The 20,137-nt window shown below is 48.7% G+C and overlaps 1 protein-coding gene across 1 annotated transcript in view; it reads right to left on the bottom strand.

Annotated features, from left to right (window-relative positions):
* LOC119461848 (serine-protein kinase ATM) overlaps positions 1-20,137 on the bottom strand; it is a 754,892-nt gene that overhangs the window by 297,828 nt on the left and 436,927 nt on the right. The window lies entirely within an intron of this gene.

Genomic DNA, 20,137 nt, shown 5'->3' with positions numbered 1-20,137 from the left:
GTGTTTTGTGTCATGAGATTTGTTACTTGGCTGTCATTCTCAAAATTCTGAGGAATTATTTTGTCAAGAATCTAAGACCCGGTATCAGCAACTTTAGTGTTAGAATAGTCCGACAATATAACTCGAATATACCACATGTCATATAACAAGGCGTGGAATAACGCATGCATATATCTAAATGTATACGGAACTTCGCAGCGACGACAACGGCAAGAAGTTATTTGCAGTGCCCCTATAATTGCTATCGCAATAAAACTGAATGATAGTATGGATGACAGGCACATCACTGTCATGCATGGATGCCTGCCCAGTTCAGCATACACCTAATTATAAATTACCATGATTTCTATAAAGAACAAGGGAACTGAGGGCACTGAATTCTGTTAGCCAGAAACATATGAAGCCAAGGAAAAAATAGAGGAAATTATTTGTAGTTCCAATTGAAGTGTAGGAATGATAAGTTAAAGGCAAATGAAAGTGCACAAAGAAAAAAGAATTTGCCACCAGCGGGACTGTATCGCAAGGAAGTGCACAGACCGAGTGTGCCCCAGCTCGTGGTTGCAGAATTGCCCCTTTAGCTACAAGTATAAATGGTGCCCAAGGTTCACTGTTCTGCAGACTTCTTTCGGCGCAACCATGGCCGATGGACGGTGTTAGAAGTGGATTCAGTCGTTATCACCCTGGGAAGCTATGTACAGACGTCGGACAGCTTGCACAGTTGGCAAGATATCGATGCCATTAAGCCACTAAAAGCACTACGCTTAGTCATAGGTGGAGGGAAAACGTGTAAGCTATTTCGTCAAAGGTGCGACTATTTTTCTGAAAGCGACAAGAGTGTACAAAAAAGCCAAGGTCGGAAGCTACAAAAACAGCCTTTTTGGCCGGTGAAGAGGTATACAACAAGTTTTCTCTTGCGATGGGAGAAAGCAAACCAGACTACAAGACAGTTGTAACCAAATATGAGGAGCACTTGGTCAAACAGAAAATGAAATTGACGAGAGAGGCGCAAGAAGAAGGCGGAGTGTTTGAGCAATTTTTACGATATGAAGAAACAGGCTAGACACTACAACTTCGGAGCTACTGTGGATGACATGGTTCACGACCAGATTGTATTTCGAACAAACTCTCTAAAATTACGAGAGAAAATGTTCCAAGAAAAGAACTTGACTTTCTCGAAGGCTAACTATTTGTGCAAGGCATCGGAGGCCTCAGCCTGTCAGAACGAAATGTGGAACGAAACATTTGTCTAGTCACAAAACTAGATTGGGATATACAGTGGAATCTCAATGATACGAATCTCACGGGGTCACGAAAAATATCCCTATTAGCCAAAATTCGTGTCATCAAAACACAATTAAAACTAGCTAAATCAAGGGGGGACGCGGGGATCAGATCGCAAAAATCGCGAGAAAAATCTATATCTGAAAACCACGCGTTTGGGTATCTGCCAGTAGCGTACCCAGGATCTCTGCCAGGGGGGGGGGGTTGACAGTTTGCCAATACCATCTAAATAGCACTAATTTCAATTTCTTCAAGGGAAATTGTCAAAAAATGCGCTTTTTATGAGTGTACAGACGATTGCGCGCCTTATATCTTAGTTGCAGTACTCAAATGCGCAAGGAAAGAAAAGGGGTTAAACAAAAGAGGGGGGTTAAGTCGGCCTCAGGGGGGGGGGGGGGGGGGGTTACAACCCCCGAACCCCCCCCCCCCCCCCCCGTCGGTGCGCCACTGGTATCTGCAACGCCTAATCTACGCTGCATCAAAATGGTTTGGCTGAAAACGCACTGAAAGTGCCCGAAAAAGTTTAATTCGTCAGTGCGCAGGGCGAGACAACAGCTTTAAGTCGCGCAAAATCACCGCAGTTCACGGAGCCATATCTCGTATTTTCCGCCACCGAGCGCCGCCATCTTGGTATCGTTCGAAAGCTCAAAGTTTCGCCGTTACGCTTCTCAATTCGTCCGTCGTCGCCAACTTGTAACAAACGCACAAACACCAAAGAAGCGCGGGTCTGCGATAGGTAGTCACACGGGCCCTCTGATAAAAGCGGGCCTCTGATTGGCTGCCGTGCTGAAAGGCGTCTCTCCATTGGTTGCTGCTGTGACAGGGGCAAGATGGCAACCGCAGTTGTCTGCTTCGTAAACCACGCCGGCGTCTTCACTTGACATACAGAATTCGGATTACTGAGAACTCCCAGGTTAGTGATGGATCGTCGCTCGTTGGCGAATAAACTTTGGACGAAGCACGCCTTCGGAATACGGAAGCGCTCCTACGGCAAGAAAATACGGCGATTAGCGGGAGAAGCGGAGGAGCACCCGACTGAACGAGCGCAACCTTGCACCGTGTGACTCCAGCAGCGAAACCCACAATCGCCCTGTGCCATCGGCACCGATAACGCAGCCGACGGAAGACGCGCCAACGGAGGCTCCCGCGCCTCGGCGTACGGCCGCGCGAATCAGCTGAGATCGTATCTCGGTAGACATATAGCTCGCTGCGACTAGGCAAAATGGCGCAAAAAAGAACGCGGCCCGAAGGAGGAGCACCCGACTGAACGAGCGCAACCTTGCACCGTGTGACTCCAGCAGCGAAACCCACAATCGCCCTGTGCCATCGGCACCGATAACGCAGCCGACGGAAGACGCGCCAACGGAGGCTCCCGCGCCTCGGCGTACGGCCGCGCGAATCAGCTGAGATCGTATCTCGGTAGACATATAGCTCGCTGCGACTAGGCAAAATGGCGCAAAAAAGAACGCGGCCCGAAGGAGGAGCACCCGACTGAACGAGCGCAACCTTGCACCGTGTGACTCCAGCAGCGAAACCCAGAATCGCCCTGTGCCATCGGCACCGATAACGCAGCCGACGGAAGACGCGCCAACGGAGGCTCCCGCGCCTCGGCGTACGGCCGCGCGAATCAGCTGAGATCGTATCTCGGTAGACATGCGACTAGGGAAAATGGCGCAAAAAAGAACGCGGCCCGAAGCACGGCAGCCACTCCGCCCGATGGCACGCGGAAAAGGAGGAAACGCAACAAAAGCGCCACCGCTTCGAACTCTTCGTGCCCATTCGCGGCCTCCGCGCTGTCCGGCGTCGCGTCCGCGCCTCCGCACCAAAAGAGAAAGGGAGAAAGCGCATGACTGCGCGCTGTTCTTTCGCGGCCGTCGGTGGGGCGGCATTTATTCGTATCAACCGACGCGGGTCGAAAATCGATTCGTAACAACCGTTTTCTAGCATGTTGCAAAGTAATCGGGCTCGGCCGGGACCGCAGAAAAATTCGTATCATCCGGAAATTCGTATTAGCCGTGATCGTATCATCGAGGTTCCACTGTACATGGAGGGCTCACAAGTGTCACGTGATTAGCGCGCTGACCGCATACAGATGGACGACGAAGAGAGAGAAAGGGGGGGGGGGGGCATCGCTAGAGTTTGCCGTGACCCTCCCGATTTCAGAGTGGTGGCAAATCATGCTCAACCTGAAAATGGGAAATGTGCCTGCTCTTTACACCGACCGCAGTTGAGTGTGCACCGCAACAACAATGTGCATGGATCAGTGTCCTTAAAGGGACAGACAACCGCTTAGAACGAGATAACCCTGCTGATGGAAAGATTGCCTATCGTACTGGTTAAAACGAGCCAGGTTTTGCTTATTAAACGCGAATTTATATTTTTAATTCTTCTCTAAAAGTCGCGTAGGCCTTTGGCGCACCAAGCAGCAAGAACATGAAGATGCATATGAGGTCTACCACTTGACCTTCTATTAGTATATGCGGTTCCTGGTCTTTTAATTAGTATTACAGTGTAGACCGCTTATAACATAAGTCGCCGGAGTCGCGAATATCCGCACTATAACCAAAGCAACAATTTTCAAGGCCCGCACATATACAAAACATGTGCACCGAGCCGCCACGCGTATGCGACAGTCGAGGAATGCGGCTAGAAAGTTTGCATTCAATGTACAGTCGATTCTCGTTAATTCGAACCAAATCACGCGGCGGCGAATCCGACCGGCATTGCTCCGGCACCGTCATAGAGTAAAAGCTTAGGAGAGACAATGTCGCGCGCGAACAAAACAAAAAAAGAAAGAAAAAAAAACGCGGCGGAAATTTCACCCTCTTTCAAATGGCAAGGACGCTGATTCTGCGTTGCGCCGGAACATGCGTGTACGTGCCGACGTCTCAGCAACGCTACCGTAGCCACGCATAGAAAATGGCAGTGAACCCTTCTTTCTACTTTCTAGTCGCGTGTTGACCTTGCACGCTGCGGCTACGACGAAGCAGGAAGCAGCGGCGCTGTCCCAGGCCGGCCAACGAAACTGCCCACGCCTGCAAACGACCGCTTCCCAATAACGGCAGAAAACGAAACTTCGGGGAGCTGGTGCCGGGCCGGCCGGCGGGCGTGCACGGTGACAGTCGAAAGTGAGGGAGCTATGAGGGAGGGTGAGGGGAGCCACCGAAGCGGCGGAGTTGCCAAGGCGAAATGCGCTTCCCTGTCGCCCTCCTCCCTCACATTCCACGGTCTCCGCGTGCGCCCTTCGCCGTGCTGTGCCAGCGCCGCCCGCTCCCTGAAGTTTCGTTTACTGCCGTTATCGTGAAGCGCGCGTTGGCCGGCGTTGGCAGTTTCGTAGCCCTCGCTCGCTATGCGAGCCGTGATAATTCACGACTCGCTCTCAAGATTCTGCTTTCAGCCTCACTGGCTGTTTGTTCGCACCACGTGCCCTTCTCCTCCACTTCGTCTCTCTTTCTTCCTCGAGCACTCCTTGGGGCGCCCGTTTAAGGGAAGCGTTCGCCGTCTCCGCTGACTTCCGTACTCCCAGGCAGCCGCACTGTAACCGGTATTTCGTTTCCCGCAACTGCACTATAAGCGATACGTGTATACATGGAGTGCTATGGGAAAATTAACGGGAGTCTGAAAAGACCGCACTATATCCGGTCCTGCACTATAAGGGCTACGTTATAAGTCAGGCGCGGATCCAGGGGGGATGTCCGGATGTGCTGACCCCCCCCCCCCCCCCCTTCAGATTTCTGTATCGCCCCCTCGCTGATAGAGGGATGGCCTTGTCAAAAAAAAAAAAATATGGCCACCAGAATTCTTCAAAATTATTTTTCGTGAGTACCAGTGGTATCAGCCATGTATAAGTAAATGTAGCTGGCTCACAAGCTTAGTTGTACTCCGTAGGGGTGTGGTGTCGCGAAGTTGCCGTAGTTAATTTTTCTCATGAACACCTTGGACCTCCTGGCGCCGGCCCTGCCTTACTCGTCCCGTCGGTGGCGTCGAATGAACGAGGGGACGTCCCTTTTGCCAAGCACGCCGATGTCCGCTCTAGCGCCTTCGCGCCTGATTAACTTAGTTTCCCCTTGGGGTGTCAACAGTTGCCTCATTGGCTGTCATCGGTTCTGTGACCAACCTGCTTAAGGGGGGACGTGGCTTTGAAAATCAACTTCCTGATTTCTTCATGGATTTTGATGAAAATTGGCACAAATGTTTAGAATGTCTCCCTGATACTTCCATAAAAGTTTCAGAGTGATACCTTGAGAACATTTTATTGAGCAGAATTTTTCTCTCTTGAACTTTCTGGAGGGCCTGGAGAGCTTAAAAAACACGATGGAAGGCTCGTTGAGTATTGACTGCATAGCTCAATGCGTGCTGAAGGTCGTGACAGTCTTACTTTTTTTTTTTTTTGCAACACAAATTTTTTAGATAGTCATTTTTCAAGTTACCTTCGCACCAAGCACACTTTCGGGGTGAACGAATAGCCACGCCATAAATTTATAAAATGTCAAGATAAAAATGCGAGACTGTCTCGACCTGCACTGTAGTCCAAGGAACGTGACAAAAAAAAACAGAATCAAAATAGGCTAAACGGTAACGAAGAAATCAGCTCCAGAAACTGAGCAGAAAGGCGAAAAAACAGTTTTGAGAAAACGGCTCTCAAAGTTGCACCTTCTCTTCAGTTCTCTAAAACGCACCAAAGTTGTAATCTTTGATGTGTTTTGTGACGTGAGGCTTCTTGGACATGTGGCCTCTGGTCTGCTGAGCCTTCGTTCTGCCTTTTTCATGTTTGTATGGCATTCTTTACTGCTGCTCTACAAAGAGCATGGTGCCTGGGTTTCAAACCAAGTGAGGTGCAGAACTATGTGGTTCTTGATGCGCACGCGGGCGAGCTGTCGACCTTCTTCGGCACGCTGCAAATAGGTGGCAACGTCGAGATTTTCTTCATCAGCGACGTCTGGTAGCACGGCGTCAAGCGTCGTTGCCGGGTTCCTTCCGTAGACCAGGTTGAACGGCGCCATGTGCGTCGTTTCTTGCACGGCCGTGTTGTACGCGAAGGTCACGTGCGGAAGGATGGCATCCCACGTCTTGTGTTCGATGTCGACGTACATTGCCAGCATGTCGGCGATGGTCTTATTTAGGCGCTCGGTGAGGCCATTCGTCTGCGGGTGGTAGGCGGTGGTGCGGCGATGGCTTGTCTGGCTGTACCGCAGGATGGCTTTAGTTAGTCCTGCAGTAAAGGCCGTGCCTCTGTCGGTGATGAGGACTTCTGGGGCACCGTGACGCAGGAGGATGTTCTCAACGAAGAATCGGGCTACCTCGGCGGCAGTGCCTTTGGGCAAGGCTTTTGTTTCGGCGTAGCGGGTGAGGTAGTCCGTAGCGACGACGATCCATTTATTCTCGGACGTCGACGTCGGAAAAGGCCCCAGTAAGTCCATCCCGATCTGCTGGAACGGTCGGCGAGGTGGCTCGATTGGCTGTAGAAGTCCGGCTGGCCTTGTCGGCGGTGTTTTGCGTCGCTGACAGTCTCGGCATGTCCTTACGCAATGGGCGACGTCGGCAGAGAGGCGAGGCCAGTAGTACTATTTTTCTTGTATCCTCGCGAGCGTGCGGGAAAAACCGAGGTGTCCAGCCGTTGGGTCGTCAAGGAGGCCTTGCAGAACCTCTGGACGCAATGCTGAGGGAACCACGAGGAGGTAGTTGGCTCGGAGAGTCGAGAAGTTCTTCTTTAGGAGAATGTCGTTTTGCAAGAAAAACGACGCCAATCTTCGCCTGAACACCTTCGGCACAATGACGGTCTTGCCTTCCAGGTATTCTACAAGGCTCCTTAGTTCCGGGTCGGCTCGCTGTTGTTCGGCGAATTCGTCAGCACTGATCGGTCCCAAGAAAGTGTCGTCATCCTGGTCGTCCTGTGGCGGCGGTTCGACGGGGACGCGTTCAGGAACTTAGCAATAAACTACAATTGTGGTTAGAAGATTGCAGGAAGCACTAATTGTAAAGATTTCACTAGGGTACTGTAGGTAGAACCCTGGCAATGTGGTTTGCCACACACTCCCTATCGTCTGTCTTGGCCCCCATGAGGATAATACGGCAGCACATTCCAAATTGAAGCCTTTTCAACTTGTTCACTGGGTCCTTGGTAGTATATTGTCTTCAGGAGTCCTTGCTGTCTGGCTGTCTTGACGACATAGTAAGGTCCTGTAAAGGGCGTTTTCGAATCAAGTCCCTTTTGAACCAGAACCCACGAATGTGCTTCAATCTCCGGCATTTTTGTGCTGTGTCTGTGGTCAAAATTCTTTTTCATTCCCGCTCTATATCTTTGTCGCTGCTGAGAAGTCTTGGGATGTTCTTTCAGATCAATTAGTTTCACTAAACCCAGTTCATGATCCGCTGGCCGCCATGAGCTCGTGCCAAACGGCGCAAAATGTGGGCTGCATTCCAGGCTGGCTGTATATGATCTATTGTTATGTGCTATGGCTCCTTCTAAGGCGCATTTCCAGCCGCCTTTGAATTCGGGGTATAATCGTATGTACATCTTCAAGTGCCTTATCATTCGCTCTGCAAGGGAATTCGCTTCCGGATGGTCAGGTGCTGGGAAACGAAGGGTGATATTTCTTTTCTGAGCCCAAAGTCATAGTGTCTCGCTTTTAAAGGCTGGGCCATTGTCTGCGACGACGACTCTGACGTTCTTGAATAGTTCTCGTTCCAGCAATGATATCATGCAGTTTGCGTCCTCTTTTCCAGCTTTGGTGGCGACAAAACGCGTGCGTTCGTCTACGGTGATAAGGAATGCTTGCGTCTTCCTAACTCCTTCCCCCTTCTTTTTGATTTCAGCGAAATCAAGATGAACAACCTCGAAGGGGATATCGGAATACTCTGGCAAGACCATCCTGTTGCCTCTAGGCTTGTACTTGGCTTTAACAAGCTGGCACTGATGGCAAGTCTTCAAATAATTTGTGATGTCTTCTTTCATGTTTTTCCAAGTGAATCGCTGGGCTATTTTGTGGTATGTCTTCCAAAATCCGTCGTGTCTTCCAAAATCCTGACTCTGGACTGGTGTGGTAAAGCTTCAGGACTGTCGGCACTTCGGTCTCCGGAACGTACAATTTGCCATTCTTTACTTCCATCTTTTGTATGCCTTCCCAAACCTGTAACAGGTTTACATTACTTTCTAGTTGGGGTTTCGTGCGGCACGTGGAGTCGAGATAGGGCATCGTCATCTTGATATTTTTGTCCCGGGCGATGTAAGACGTCAAAGCTGAATTGTTGTATTTCGCTAACCCATCGAGCTATTCTTCCCTTCGGCCGCGATAGCTCCAACAGGTATGTAAACGCCTGGTTGTCTGTGAACAGCTTGAAGTGGTTTCCTTCCAAGTGGCTTCTGAAATATTGCAAGGCCATCACCACCGCCAGTGCTTCTTCTCCGTAGTTGCATAATTTTCTTGTGTCTTCGTAAAAGTGCAAGAGTAGTAACTTACTACCCTCAGTTCTTTTCCTTGGTGTTCTGTCGCATCACGCTGATAGAGTATGGCACCTGCTCCATAATAAGATGCGTCGATATATAGCTCAAAGGGCAGCTTAAAGTCAGGGAGCATTAATACAGGGTCCAATGAAATGATGCGGACGAGCTCGGTGTAGCAATTCTCACATTCTTCTGACCACATAAATGGCACACCCTTTTGGGTCGGTGCAGTGAGACATTTCGTCTTTGTGGCATAGTCTCTTATGAATGCACGGAAATGGCCCGCCAGTCCCAAAAACACTCGGACGGAATGAACATCATATGGTTTCACCATCTTCTTGATGCATTGAACACTCTCTTCCTTGGTGCTTTTCGTTTTACCATCAAACAGCCTACCGAGGAAAACCACCTTATTGCAAAAAAACTCGCTTTTCTTCATGTTCATTTTAAGTCTTGCGCCGCTTAGTGCCTCAAGTACTTTACACAAATGTTCCTCATGGTTTTCCCTTTCCTGGAGTAGACGATATCATCCACATACACATTGCAAAATTTTCCAATGAATTTGCTAAGTGTTTCTTTCATCATCTTTTAGAACTACGACCCAGAATTCTTCCAGCCAAATGGTAACCGATTATACTCATAGATGTCGAACGGTGTGACAAAGGCCGTAAATTTCTTAGTTTCTTCTTTAGTGGCACTTGCCAGTACCCCTTGCATAATTTTATACGTGAAAACCATTTGGATCCTTCAGTCTCGTCAATGATATTGTTACGCGAAGAACGAGTCAGTAAGACGGGCAACTATTTACAGGTTGTATTTACAACAGCGGTTGCAGCGCTGACCGGTTAGGTTCACAGCGCGAGCCCCAGCTCGTTCTTCCTCTTCTTTTCTCGAGTGATGGCACCCGCGCGCCTCGGTCAAACAGTCAAATACCACACGCGTGTAGCATAATCCCCCGGCGGCAGAAGCGATGTCCCAGAGCGTCTAAATGTCATCACTGGGAGGGTGATACTGCTTCAGTCGTGTAACGTGCACGATATCGCTGAACTGGGAAGCAGATGGGGCGTCAGGGGCGACCTCGTATGTGACGGGAGTCACAGCACGAAGCACTCGGTAGGGGCCTGTGTAACGCGACCGCAGTTTTTCTGACAGGCCGACCTGACGCGACGGAGACCATAGAAGCACCAAAGAACCAGGCGGTAAGTGCACGTCTCGGTGTCGCTGGTCGTACAAACGCCTTTGACTCTCTTGGGAGTTCAGAAGGCGTGAGCAGCGCGGGCGACGGCATCAAGTGCATATTCACTGGTGGGTGCCGCGTGAACAGGGAGAGTTGTGTCAAGGGGCAGTGCTGGTTCTCGGCCGAACAGGAGGAAAAATGGGGAATAGCCGGCTGTGTCGTGGCGCGAGGAATTATAGGCAAAGGTGACAAACAGCAGAGTGAGGTCCCAGTCTGTGTGGTCTGAAGAGACATACTTCACGAGCTTGTCTGTGAGAGTGCGATTAAGACGCTCCGTGAGGCCATTAGTTTGCGGATGGTATGACGTGGATAGCTTGTGCCTCGTGGCACAGGACTGCAGGATGTCCGCGATAACTTTTGACAGAAATGTCCGGCCACGGTCTGTGAGAAGTTGTCGCGGAGCTCCATGTAATAAAATCACGTCGCGTAGAAGAAAATCGGCAACATCTGTGGCGCAGCTTGTAGGGAGCGCTCGGGTGATGGCGTAGCGCGTGGCGTAATCTGTGGCCACAGCGATCCACCTGTTCCCAGAGGTAGAAAGAGGAAAGGGACCAAGTAAATCTAAACCAACCAGAAAGAATGGCTCTGCGGGAATGTCGATTGGTTGTAGGTACCCAGCAGGTAGCGTCGATGGTGTCTTGCGTCGCTGGCATTTATCACACGCAGCTACGTATCTTCGAACAGAGCGAGCAAGCCCAGGCCAAAAGAAGCGTCGGCGGATCCGGTCGTAGGTATGGGACACATCGAGGTGACCGGCAGTGGGGAGGTCGTGAAGTTCGTGGAGAACAGCCGAGCGAAGGTGTTTAGGGATCACAAGGAGTAATGCTGGGCCGTCGGGGTGAACATTGTGGCGGTAGAGTACGCCATCTTGAAGTGTGAATAAGCGAAGGGAACTGTCGGCAAGTAGAGATTCCAGGCAGTCAATGATGACACGCAAGGACGGGTCACGGCGCTGCTCGTCGGCGACATGGACCAGTGGAAAAACAGAGAGAACGCAGGCGTCGGTGTCAGGCTCAGACGTAGAGGTCGGGTCTTCGACTGGGTAGCGAGAGAGGCAATCTGCGTCCTAGTGTTGGCGTCCCGACTTGTACATCACTGTGTAGGGATATTCTTGTAGTCGGAGAGCCCAACGACCGAGCCGGCCAGTAGGATCCTTGAGCGACGAAAGCCAACACAGCGCATGATGGTCTGTGATTACTGAGAAGGGCTTGCCATATAAATATGGGCAGAACTTTGAAACAGCCCTGACGAGAGCAAGACATTCGTGCTCGGTAATCGAATAGTTGCGCTCTGCAGTTGTCAGGAGTCGGCTAGCGTAGGCTATAACGCGGTCGTGTCCGTGTTGGCGTTGCGCTAAGACGGCGCCGATCCCATAACCACTGGCATCGGTTCGGACCTCTGTTGGTGCGGACGGGTCAAAGTGGGCCAAGATTGGTGGATTAGTCAGAATCGTGATAAGGCGTGAAAATGCGGCAGCCTGAGGGGAACCCCACATAAAAGGCACGTCTTTCTTCATAAGTTCTGTGAGTGGTTGAGCGATTGCTGCGAAATCTTTCACGAACCGTCTGAAATAAGAACAGAGCCCCACAAAACTCCGGACGTCTTTGACAGACTAAGGTACAGGGAAAGCCATTACTGCTCGAACCTTCTCTGGGTCGGGTTGTACTCCGGAAGCATCGACGAGATGGCCGAGCACTGTAATCTGTCGGCGCCCGAAGTGGCACTTCGATGAGTTTCATTGGAGCCCAGCCTTGCGGAAGACGTCAAGGATGGCTGCAATTCGCTCAAGGTGCGTCTCAAATGTAGGAGAAAACACGAGGACGTCGTCGAGGTAACAAAGGCATGTTGACCATTTGAAACCTTGAAGCAGAGAGTCCATCATCGGTTCGAACGTGGCGGGGGCACTGCATAAACCGAACGGCATAAAATTAAATTGGTAGAGGCCATCTGGAGTGACGAAAGCGGTCTTTTCTTGATCTTGCTCATCGACGGAAATTTGCCAATAACCAGATCGAAGGTCAATGGACGAAAAGTATTTGGCACCGTGAAGACAATCAAGAGTGTCGTCAATTCATGGTAAAGGGTAAACGTCCTTCTTAGTGATTCGGTTTAGGTGGCGGTAATCAACGCAGAAACGCCACACGTGCCATCTTTCTTTTTGACGAGCACGACCGGCAACGCCCAAGGACTCCACGAGGGCTGAACAATGCCTTTGGCGAGCATCTTGTTTACTTCCTGCTGAATAACTTGCCGCTCTGCCATGGACACACGATACGGTCGGCGGTGAATGGGAACAGCATCACCAGTGTTTATCCGATGCTGAACAAGGGACGTCTGACCAAGTGGGCGATTTTCAGTGTCAAATATGTCGCGGTAGGACAACAAAAGGCGATATAGAGCGGCTGCTTGGTCAGGGGCGAGGTCCGGAGCGACCATGGGACGTAAAGGGCCGTCGAGGTTCAAGGCATCCTGTGGGTAATCAGGAGGATCTGGAGACACGTCGGCTGCAAAAGCAGTGACGTGGTCGTCTGTCACAGACCGGAGCGTGGCCACCACTATGCCTTCAGGTAACACTTGCTTCGTCAAGCCAAAATTGATGACGGGGAGACACATCCAATTAGCGGCAAGGGTAACGACGGAGTGTGGCACAGAGACGTCGCGCGCCAGGAGGACGTCACGAATAGGTGCAACGACATAGTCGCCATCAGGCACGGTTGCCGTTGAGGCCAATTCGATGAAGGTTAGGGCTTTTGGAGGTAACTGAACAAACGCTGTAGTGCAGAGGGTGTTCGGTTGTTTGGGGCGAACGTCGGAAACAAGAGGAAGGTTGAGGCAAAGCGTACCGGTGGAACAGTCGATGAGGGCAGAATGCATCGTCAGAAAGTTGAGCCCGAAGATGAGGTCGTGAGGGCAACTGGTCAGCACGGTGAACAGGACTGGAACGTGGCGGCCAGCAATTCCTACTTGCGCAGTGCACATACAACTGACGGCAACAGTGGCGCCATTGGTGACGCGTACGGCCCGAGTGATGGCAGGCGTAAGAACTTTTTTGAGGCGACGACAAAGATTAGGGCTCATGATGGACACTTGGGCTCCAGTATCAACCAATGCCTTGAATGGAACACCATCCACGTCTACGTCAATTAGGTTCGCGTTCGTGAGTAGCGTCAGCGGAGGATTTGTACAGGACGGACGGGATGCAGCACTACCTCCAAGAGCTGCATGGCCTAGTTTTCCGTCCGGCGGTTTGGCGAGGAAAAGCGGCGAGGTTGGGGTGACGGGGAGCGACGGCGTTGAGGCGACAGCGATCGCCCGGAGGAGCAGCTGTCAGGGGCATCAGAAGTAGAGTACGGACGGCGAGGTGAGTAACGGCGAGCGTCGGCGTATGGGCGAGGAGCAGGGAATGAGCTCCAGTACGGCGGCATCCAGGTGCTGTGGCAGTGGCGGGATACGTGACCAACTCGGTGGCAGCGGAAGCAGATCGGTTTGTCGTCAGGGGGAAGCCATTCAGCAGGATTGCGTGGTCGGGGAGCGAAATACTAGTCGTTGAAGGATGTGGCCATGGGAATGGATGCCGAATCAGGTCGGGAGACAGAGCAGGCGGTAGGGATGCCAAGGTTTGCAATTTCTTGCCACACAACTGCTTGTATGACGGAAATAGTAGGGGCCGCTGGGTCAAAGGTACCGTCGAGGGGTCGTGGATGAAGGGGGGCCGGACTCGCCGCTTCGATCTCACGGCGAACGATACGAGTGACGTTCTCTTGAAAAGGTCGTGTGGCAGGAAGAGCGGAGCAAGAGGACGTGGCAGGGGTGTTTGGGAGCCGGGAAAACTGTGGGACGACGCGGCCGCTTTTGGCTACCTCGAAGCGGCGGCATTCTTCGACGATGGCGTCGACAGAAGAGACGTCGTTATAGACGAGCAAATTGAAGGCGTCGTCCGCGATGCCTTTTAGGATATGGCCCACCTTGTCAAACCTCGGTCATGTGCTTGTCGACTTTCCGGCAAAGCGCGAGCACTTCCTGTATGTAGGTGACATACGATTCTGTCGACGACTGGACACGCATAGCAAGCTCCTTTCGCGCAGCCTGTTGGCGACCTGACGGGTTGCCAAAGAGGTCGCGAAGCCTCTCTTTGAAAGTGTCCCAGCTAGATAGCTCAACCTCATGGGTGCGAAACGAGACAAGCGGTGTCCCGTCCAGATAATATATCACATTGGCAAGCATGATGGTAGGGTCCCAGTGGTGGCTTCGGCTAACACGCTCATACATGCTGAGCCAGTCGTCGACGTCAACGCCATTTTTGGCGGAGAATGTCCCAGGATCACGGAGACTAGGAACCGTAACGTACGTTGTGGTAGGCGCCGCAGGTGTAGGTGGCGACGGGGTGTTTCCATCGGAAGCCATGGCTGAGAAGACGATGGTGCGGCCGCTTCGGAGCTCCGTGGCGATGACGGGGAACGTTCCAACTCCACCACGATGTTACGCGAAGAACGAGTCAGTAAGACGGGCAACTATTTACAGGTTGTATTTACAACAGATGTTGCAGCGCTGACCAGTTAGGTTCACAGCGCGAACCCAGCTCGTTCTTCCTCTTCTTTTCTCGAGTGATGGCGCCCGCGGGCCTCGGTCAAACAATCAAATACCACATGCGTGTAGCAATATCATCTATCCTAGCCACCGGGTATGGAAAAAGATCAGTATGCTTGTTTATCATTTGGTAATCAGTGCACAGTCGAAATGATCCAGCTTCTTTCGGTACAATGTAATAGGGGAAGCAAAAGATGATGTCGATGGCCTAATGATCCCTGCCTCTAACATGCCTTGAAGTTCTTGCCGTAACAACACTTTCTTTTCATGGCTGAGGCTATACGGCTTTTTTCTTACGACTGTGCTGTCGCGCAATGAGAACGGCACCTCAATCACTGTTGTGGCTTTGGGATATGCCCCAATGTATATTAGCTCGGGGAACTTCAACGGCACGTCTTACGCGCATGATGGCTTTCATTCGTCGGGTGTTTCAGTCCAAGGTATATCTTGCTCAGGTTGTCCAATGGTCACCTCGTCATTCCATAATATGTTTTTATTTATTTATTTATTTATTTAAAGATACCTTACAGGCCCCTAGAGGCATTGTGTAAGGGGGGAGAGTACAATAAAGAATTATTACTTATACAATAGTTAATACATATGTGAATACATGTGCAAAAAATATAGGGTGAGAAATGTGCTGATATACTAATACAGTGCTACAATATGACCTAGGAAACAAACCGAATGCTTTGGACGCGACAGCTCATTTAACAATAAAATATCACACAGTAAAACATAGTCAACAGAATTACAGAGCAGACGCGACATAATTAGGCTATAACAGAACAGTATGAAGGCGTAGTTGCACATTAATAACGGGAAAGGCAACGACAAAGAATTATATGTCAGGTTATGTATAGTTGTTTGAAAAATGCGTTGTTAGAAGAAGGCGGAAATTTTCTTGGTCACTTTCATAAACTATGATGTTAGGAAGTTCGTTCCAAAGACGAATGGCTCTTGGAAGAGCGGAGTAATTAAACGAATTGGTCTTTCCATAGATGCGCATGAAATTCGACATATTATACCCTCGCTGTGACCTGTATTGAGGAGTTTCAAGAGGCAGAACTGATGGTGCTGTGTTATGGACGTATTTATGAAATAAGGACAGCAGGGCTATATCACGACGATCATGCAAGGGCTGTAGTGAGAGGTCGAGTTTAATTTGTGTAATGCTTTTAGTATAGTCGTAACAATGTGAGATAAAACGCGCTGCCCTGTTCTGAATAGATTCGAGTTTTTCGATCAAATATTTTTAGATGCGGACAAATGTTAGGTAAGCTAGTTTACGAATATCTTTAGTAGAATTATGTAACTTACGGCGTATGTACCCTAATGATCTCGAGGAATTAGCGCATATGTATTCAATGTGCGTTGACCACGAAAGAGTCGAAGTTAGGTTAACACCAAGATATTTGTATTGAGTATCATGCAAAATAGTGATGTTATCTATGTGATACGAAAAAGTATAGTTCGCATGCTTGCGGCTAAAAGAAATAATTTTACATTTAGAAACGTTAAGCTTCATTAGCCAAGTGTTACACCAAAGTGAAATAAGTTCAAGATCTTTTTGGAGGATTGTATGATCATCGGCACCCTTAATGGGACGATAAAGAATGCAGTCGTCCGCGAAAATGCGCACTTGAGAGGAAAGGTTATTCGGTAAGTCATTAATGCATATTAGAAATAGTAACGGACCAAGAACACTACCTTGTGGTACACCTGAAGTAACGTGTGAAAGAGGAGGTGAAAAATTATTAACTGCTGTGAATTGCTGACGATTAGAAAGAAAATTGCGAATCCATGTTACTGTAAGAGAGTCTAGTTTAAGAGCAGATAATTTCAAAATCAAACGGCAGTGTACTACAAGGTCAAACGCTTTCGAAAAGTCTAGAAATGCACAATCAGTTTGTAGATCCTCTTTCATATTAGTATGCAAGTCAGTTGTTAATTCGAACAATTGCGTTTCACATGAGAAATTTTTGCGAAATCCGTGTTGATTAGTAAAGAAAAAATTATTGGCTTCCAAGTGGCTGTAGACATTTGATGCAATTACATGTTCTAGCATTTTGCAGCATATAGATGTTAATGATATTGGACGGTAATTTTCCGGTGCGTATTTATTACCTGACTTAAATATGGGCATAACCTTAGCTATCTTCCAGTCCGAGGGCAGCAGGCCAGTCTCTAATGATTGCATGAAGATGTGAGAAAGAATTTTACTAGACACTATGACGGTGTTTTTGAGAATTTTAGAATTAATATTGTCAACCCCACAGGATGTGGTTAGCTTGAGGTTATTTATAAGGCATGCGACCCCTTCTACTGTTATTTCTATTGGTGACATGTATTGGTAGTTAAGTTCAGATACATGCGGCAGATCAGACTGATCTTCTGTAGTGAATATAGAAGAAAAATAAGTATTGAAAGTAGAAGCGCATTGAGTATCTGGGAGTGGAGTGTTATTATTGTTGTGTAAAGAAATGTTATTGTGGTCCTGATCTGGGCTTATAATTTGCCAGAACTTCCTGGGATTAGTTTTTAGAAGAGAAGGCAAGTCACGAGTGAAGTATTTATCCTTAGCAGAAGACAGGGCAGAACAGTAAATTTTTAAGCTTTCCTTGTATTTGTCCCAAGCTGCTTGCGTGTGCGAGCGCTTAGCACTGTCGTAGTGGCGTTTCTTCCTGTTTCGTAGTAACCGTAGGGATTTAGTGAACCATGGGTTAGATTTATCGTTGGTTATCTTAATGAGGGGGACGTACTGGTTAACTAAGGCAGATATCTTATTTCTGAAGAGCATCCAATTCTCCTCCACGGATCGACTGTGAAATGAAGGAAACAGCACGTGGGAAAAGAATATATCTAATTCGGAATTCATAACATTGTAATTGGCTTTATTATAATCCCGTATTTCTTTAGTAGCAAAACCTGTAAAAAATTACTGTACGTTAAGAGTTACTTGCAGTAAGGAATGATCACTAAAGCCATTAATAGACGCAATTTGGTCAACTGTGTCCGGGGCAGTTGTGAGAATTAAATCTAAGATATTGTTACCCCGTGTAGGCTGCGTAACAACCTGAAACAGGTTAAAATCTAAGGTTAGATTTATGAATTCTGTTGAAGTATTACATGTTGAAGATAAGTTAACCCAGTCGATCAGAGGAAAATTGAAGTCTCCCAGAAGATAGATGGCGTCAGACGGGTGAAACTTCGTCACTGAAACCATGTTGCAGTGCAAGTCGTTAATAAAAGAATTTGTAGAATTTGGAGGGCGGTAACAGACACCTATAAGTATTCGGGAGGATGAGGACATGCATACAGCCCAGATAATTTCTAGGTTAGAGTTTGAGTTAATTGCATAAGACGGAAGTGTTGTTTTTATTCCTAGAAGGACGCCGCCGCCTCTTTTATCTTTTCGGTCACACCTGTAGATATTGTAGTCGTGAACCGAATCAAATAATTCTTTATCAGAAATATCCGGATACAACCAAGTTTCAGTTAGTGCTAGTATGTCAGATTTGCTATCCTCGAGGAAGGAAGAAAGCTGGTCGCGTTTGCGCATAAGGCTTCGAATATTTCTGAACGATAATGATACTGGTGAAAAGGCACGATAGGAGTTAGACCGATTTTGGCTTTTTGGACACGTGTTGCCCTTGAGCTATCTACTAGAAGGAATGACCGAGTTAGTAGCGATATCAAATATGTATGTCTTGTTTTCTATGCGCAGCCTGTCAACCGTTAGTTTGAACTGTTTTTTCTGTGTCTTCGCGAATGCAATGAGCTGTCTTCTTGCCTGTCGTGTAGCTGGGGAAAAATCTTCACTGATAGCAAATGGCGTGCCTTTGAGTTTGCGTGCTGATGCAATAATGTTATCTTTATCCTTGAAAAAGGTTAATTTTGCAATTATTGGCCTGCATTTATCGGCACTGTACCTGCCTAGCCTATGAACTCGTTCAAATTGGTTGTTAGTCACAGTAACTTGAAGCTTCTCTGAGCAGAACCTTATTATTTTATGTTCTGATGCTACCCAGTCTTCGTTAGGGGCGTCTTCAATTCCAAAAAACAGAAGGTTAGAGCATCGCATTCTATTTTCAGCGCTATCACACCTGGATGAAATGGTAGACAATTGTTCAGTAACACTGCGCAAGTTAGTTGTAGTTGAGACATCATCGGATGTTTGCTGTGCGGATGTGCTGCTTGTTACCAAAGCTGCAATTCTGGCATTCAGAAGTTTCATTTCGTTCTCGGCGGCTGCGCACCTCTCCTTATTTGATATCAATTCGGCAAGCCTGCCCCTTCTCAAGCCTGGAAATTGTTTCCATGGCACTAGCGAAAGCATCTGCCTCGGCCTTGTTCATGGGACCTGGATTGCTTTCCACATCACCGGAACGAAGAAGTAGTAGACCAAGAAAACAAGAGCACAAGCGATTGAAAAATACGAAAAATCGGTTCAATGGATCAAGCAAGTGTGGTGGGCACGACACCGCGATAAGGCAATAATTACTAGACCTAATACAAGACGCTGCTTTCAGATAACTAACCTGTAACAAGAACGGTGGTAAGTGCGGCATCTTTGCTGCGGTGTCGAGCCCCAAGTGGATCGTTGACGAGTAACCGTTTTGTACTGCTCTGGCCGTTTCAGGCGAGGGGAATCCTCGCTCAGGTTGCCAGCACGAGAAGACGGTTTCGTCCAGATACCGTCTGGAGGAAACCGATGTTAATCTTAATGCTCCTCATATCGGGCCACGATAAAAGAAAGTCGAAGTCCACCGCTGACACGACAAGCGTTTCCACCTTGAATTTCCGACCTTGGAACTCAAGAGCTGCTTTTGTCAATTTATGATATTCCCGCGATGAACCATCGTAGCTCCACACACGAATAGGCTTCCCAGAAATGATGCTGGTGGAATCCACTATAGTTTCATTAATTAGGCTTACGGAAGCACCAGTGTTAATCAGTGTTGACATGTTTCGGCTGTCTACAAAAATTGGCACTATTAGAACGCCTGATTTAACAAGGAACACCGTTTCTTCAGCGTAATGGTGAGGTTCGGCGGTGCCTTGACTTTGGGAGGCATGGCTGGCGAAGGGGTAACGAGCCTCACTTGTAGTTATCGCTTGATCTCGAGTTGTGACCCTCGTCTCTTTTGATGGTACATTAAAATCTGGAGTCATAACGTACGCCAGTGACTGAAGCAATTGGTCCATTGTGCTTGGTGACCTAGCTAGAACTTGTTTCTGCACTCTGTTGTCATACCGTGTATAATGAGGGCGATAACACACGATTCTGGAAGTTTCGGCTCTGCTGTACAAATTAAACGCCACTTTTTCAACACATATTCTCTGATGTTAACTGCCTGTAGAATATGGCGTTATCCCAAAGTTCCACGGGATTCTTTTTAAATGCTCGAAAACTCTCTTTCCACTCATCCCACGATTCGCTCAACTGTGAAAGTAACTGAACATCGTAGCATTTCCGCCCATTGTCACACAGAAATACCCGCATGTTGTGTATGCGATCCTCGACAGTCAGCCATTGGTTCCTGGAGCAAGCGTACTCATAAAAATTAAGCCAGGTATGTACACCG

The sequence above is a fragment of the Dermacentor silvarum genome, chromosome 8, assembly GCF_013339745.2.
Source record: "Dermacentor silvarum isolate Dsil-2018 chromosome 8, BIME_Dsil_1.4, whole genome shotgun sequence".
NCBI classification, from domain to species: Eukaryota; Metazoa; Arthropoda; class Arachnida; order Ixodida; family Ixodidae; genus Dermacentor; species Dermacentor silvarum.
The sequence above is the reverse complement of the archived record's forward strand: the minus strand, read 5'-3'. Positions and strand labels throughout refer to the sequence as shown.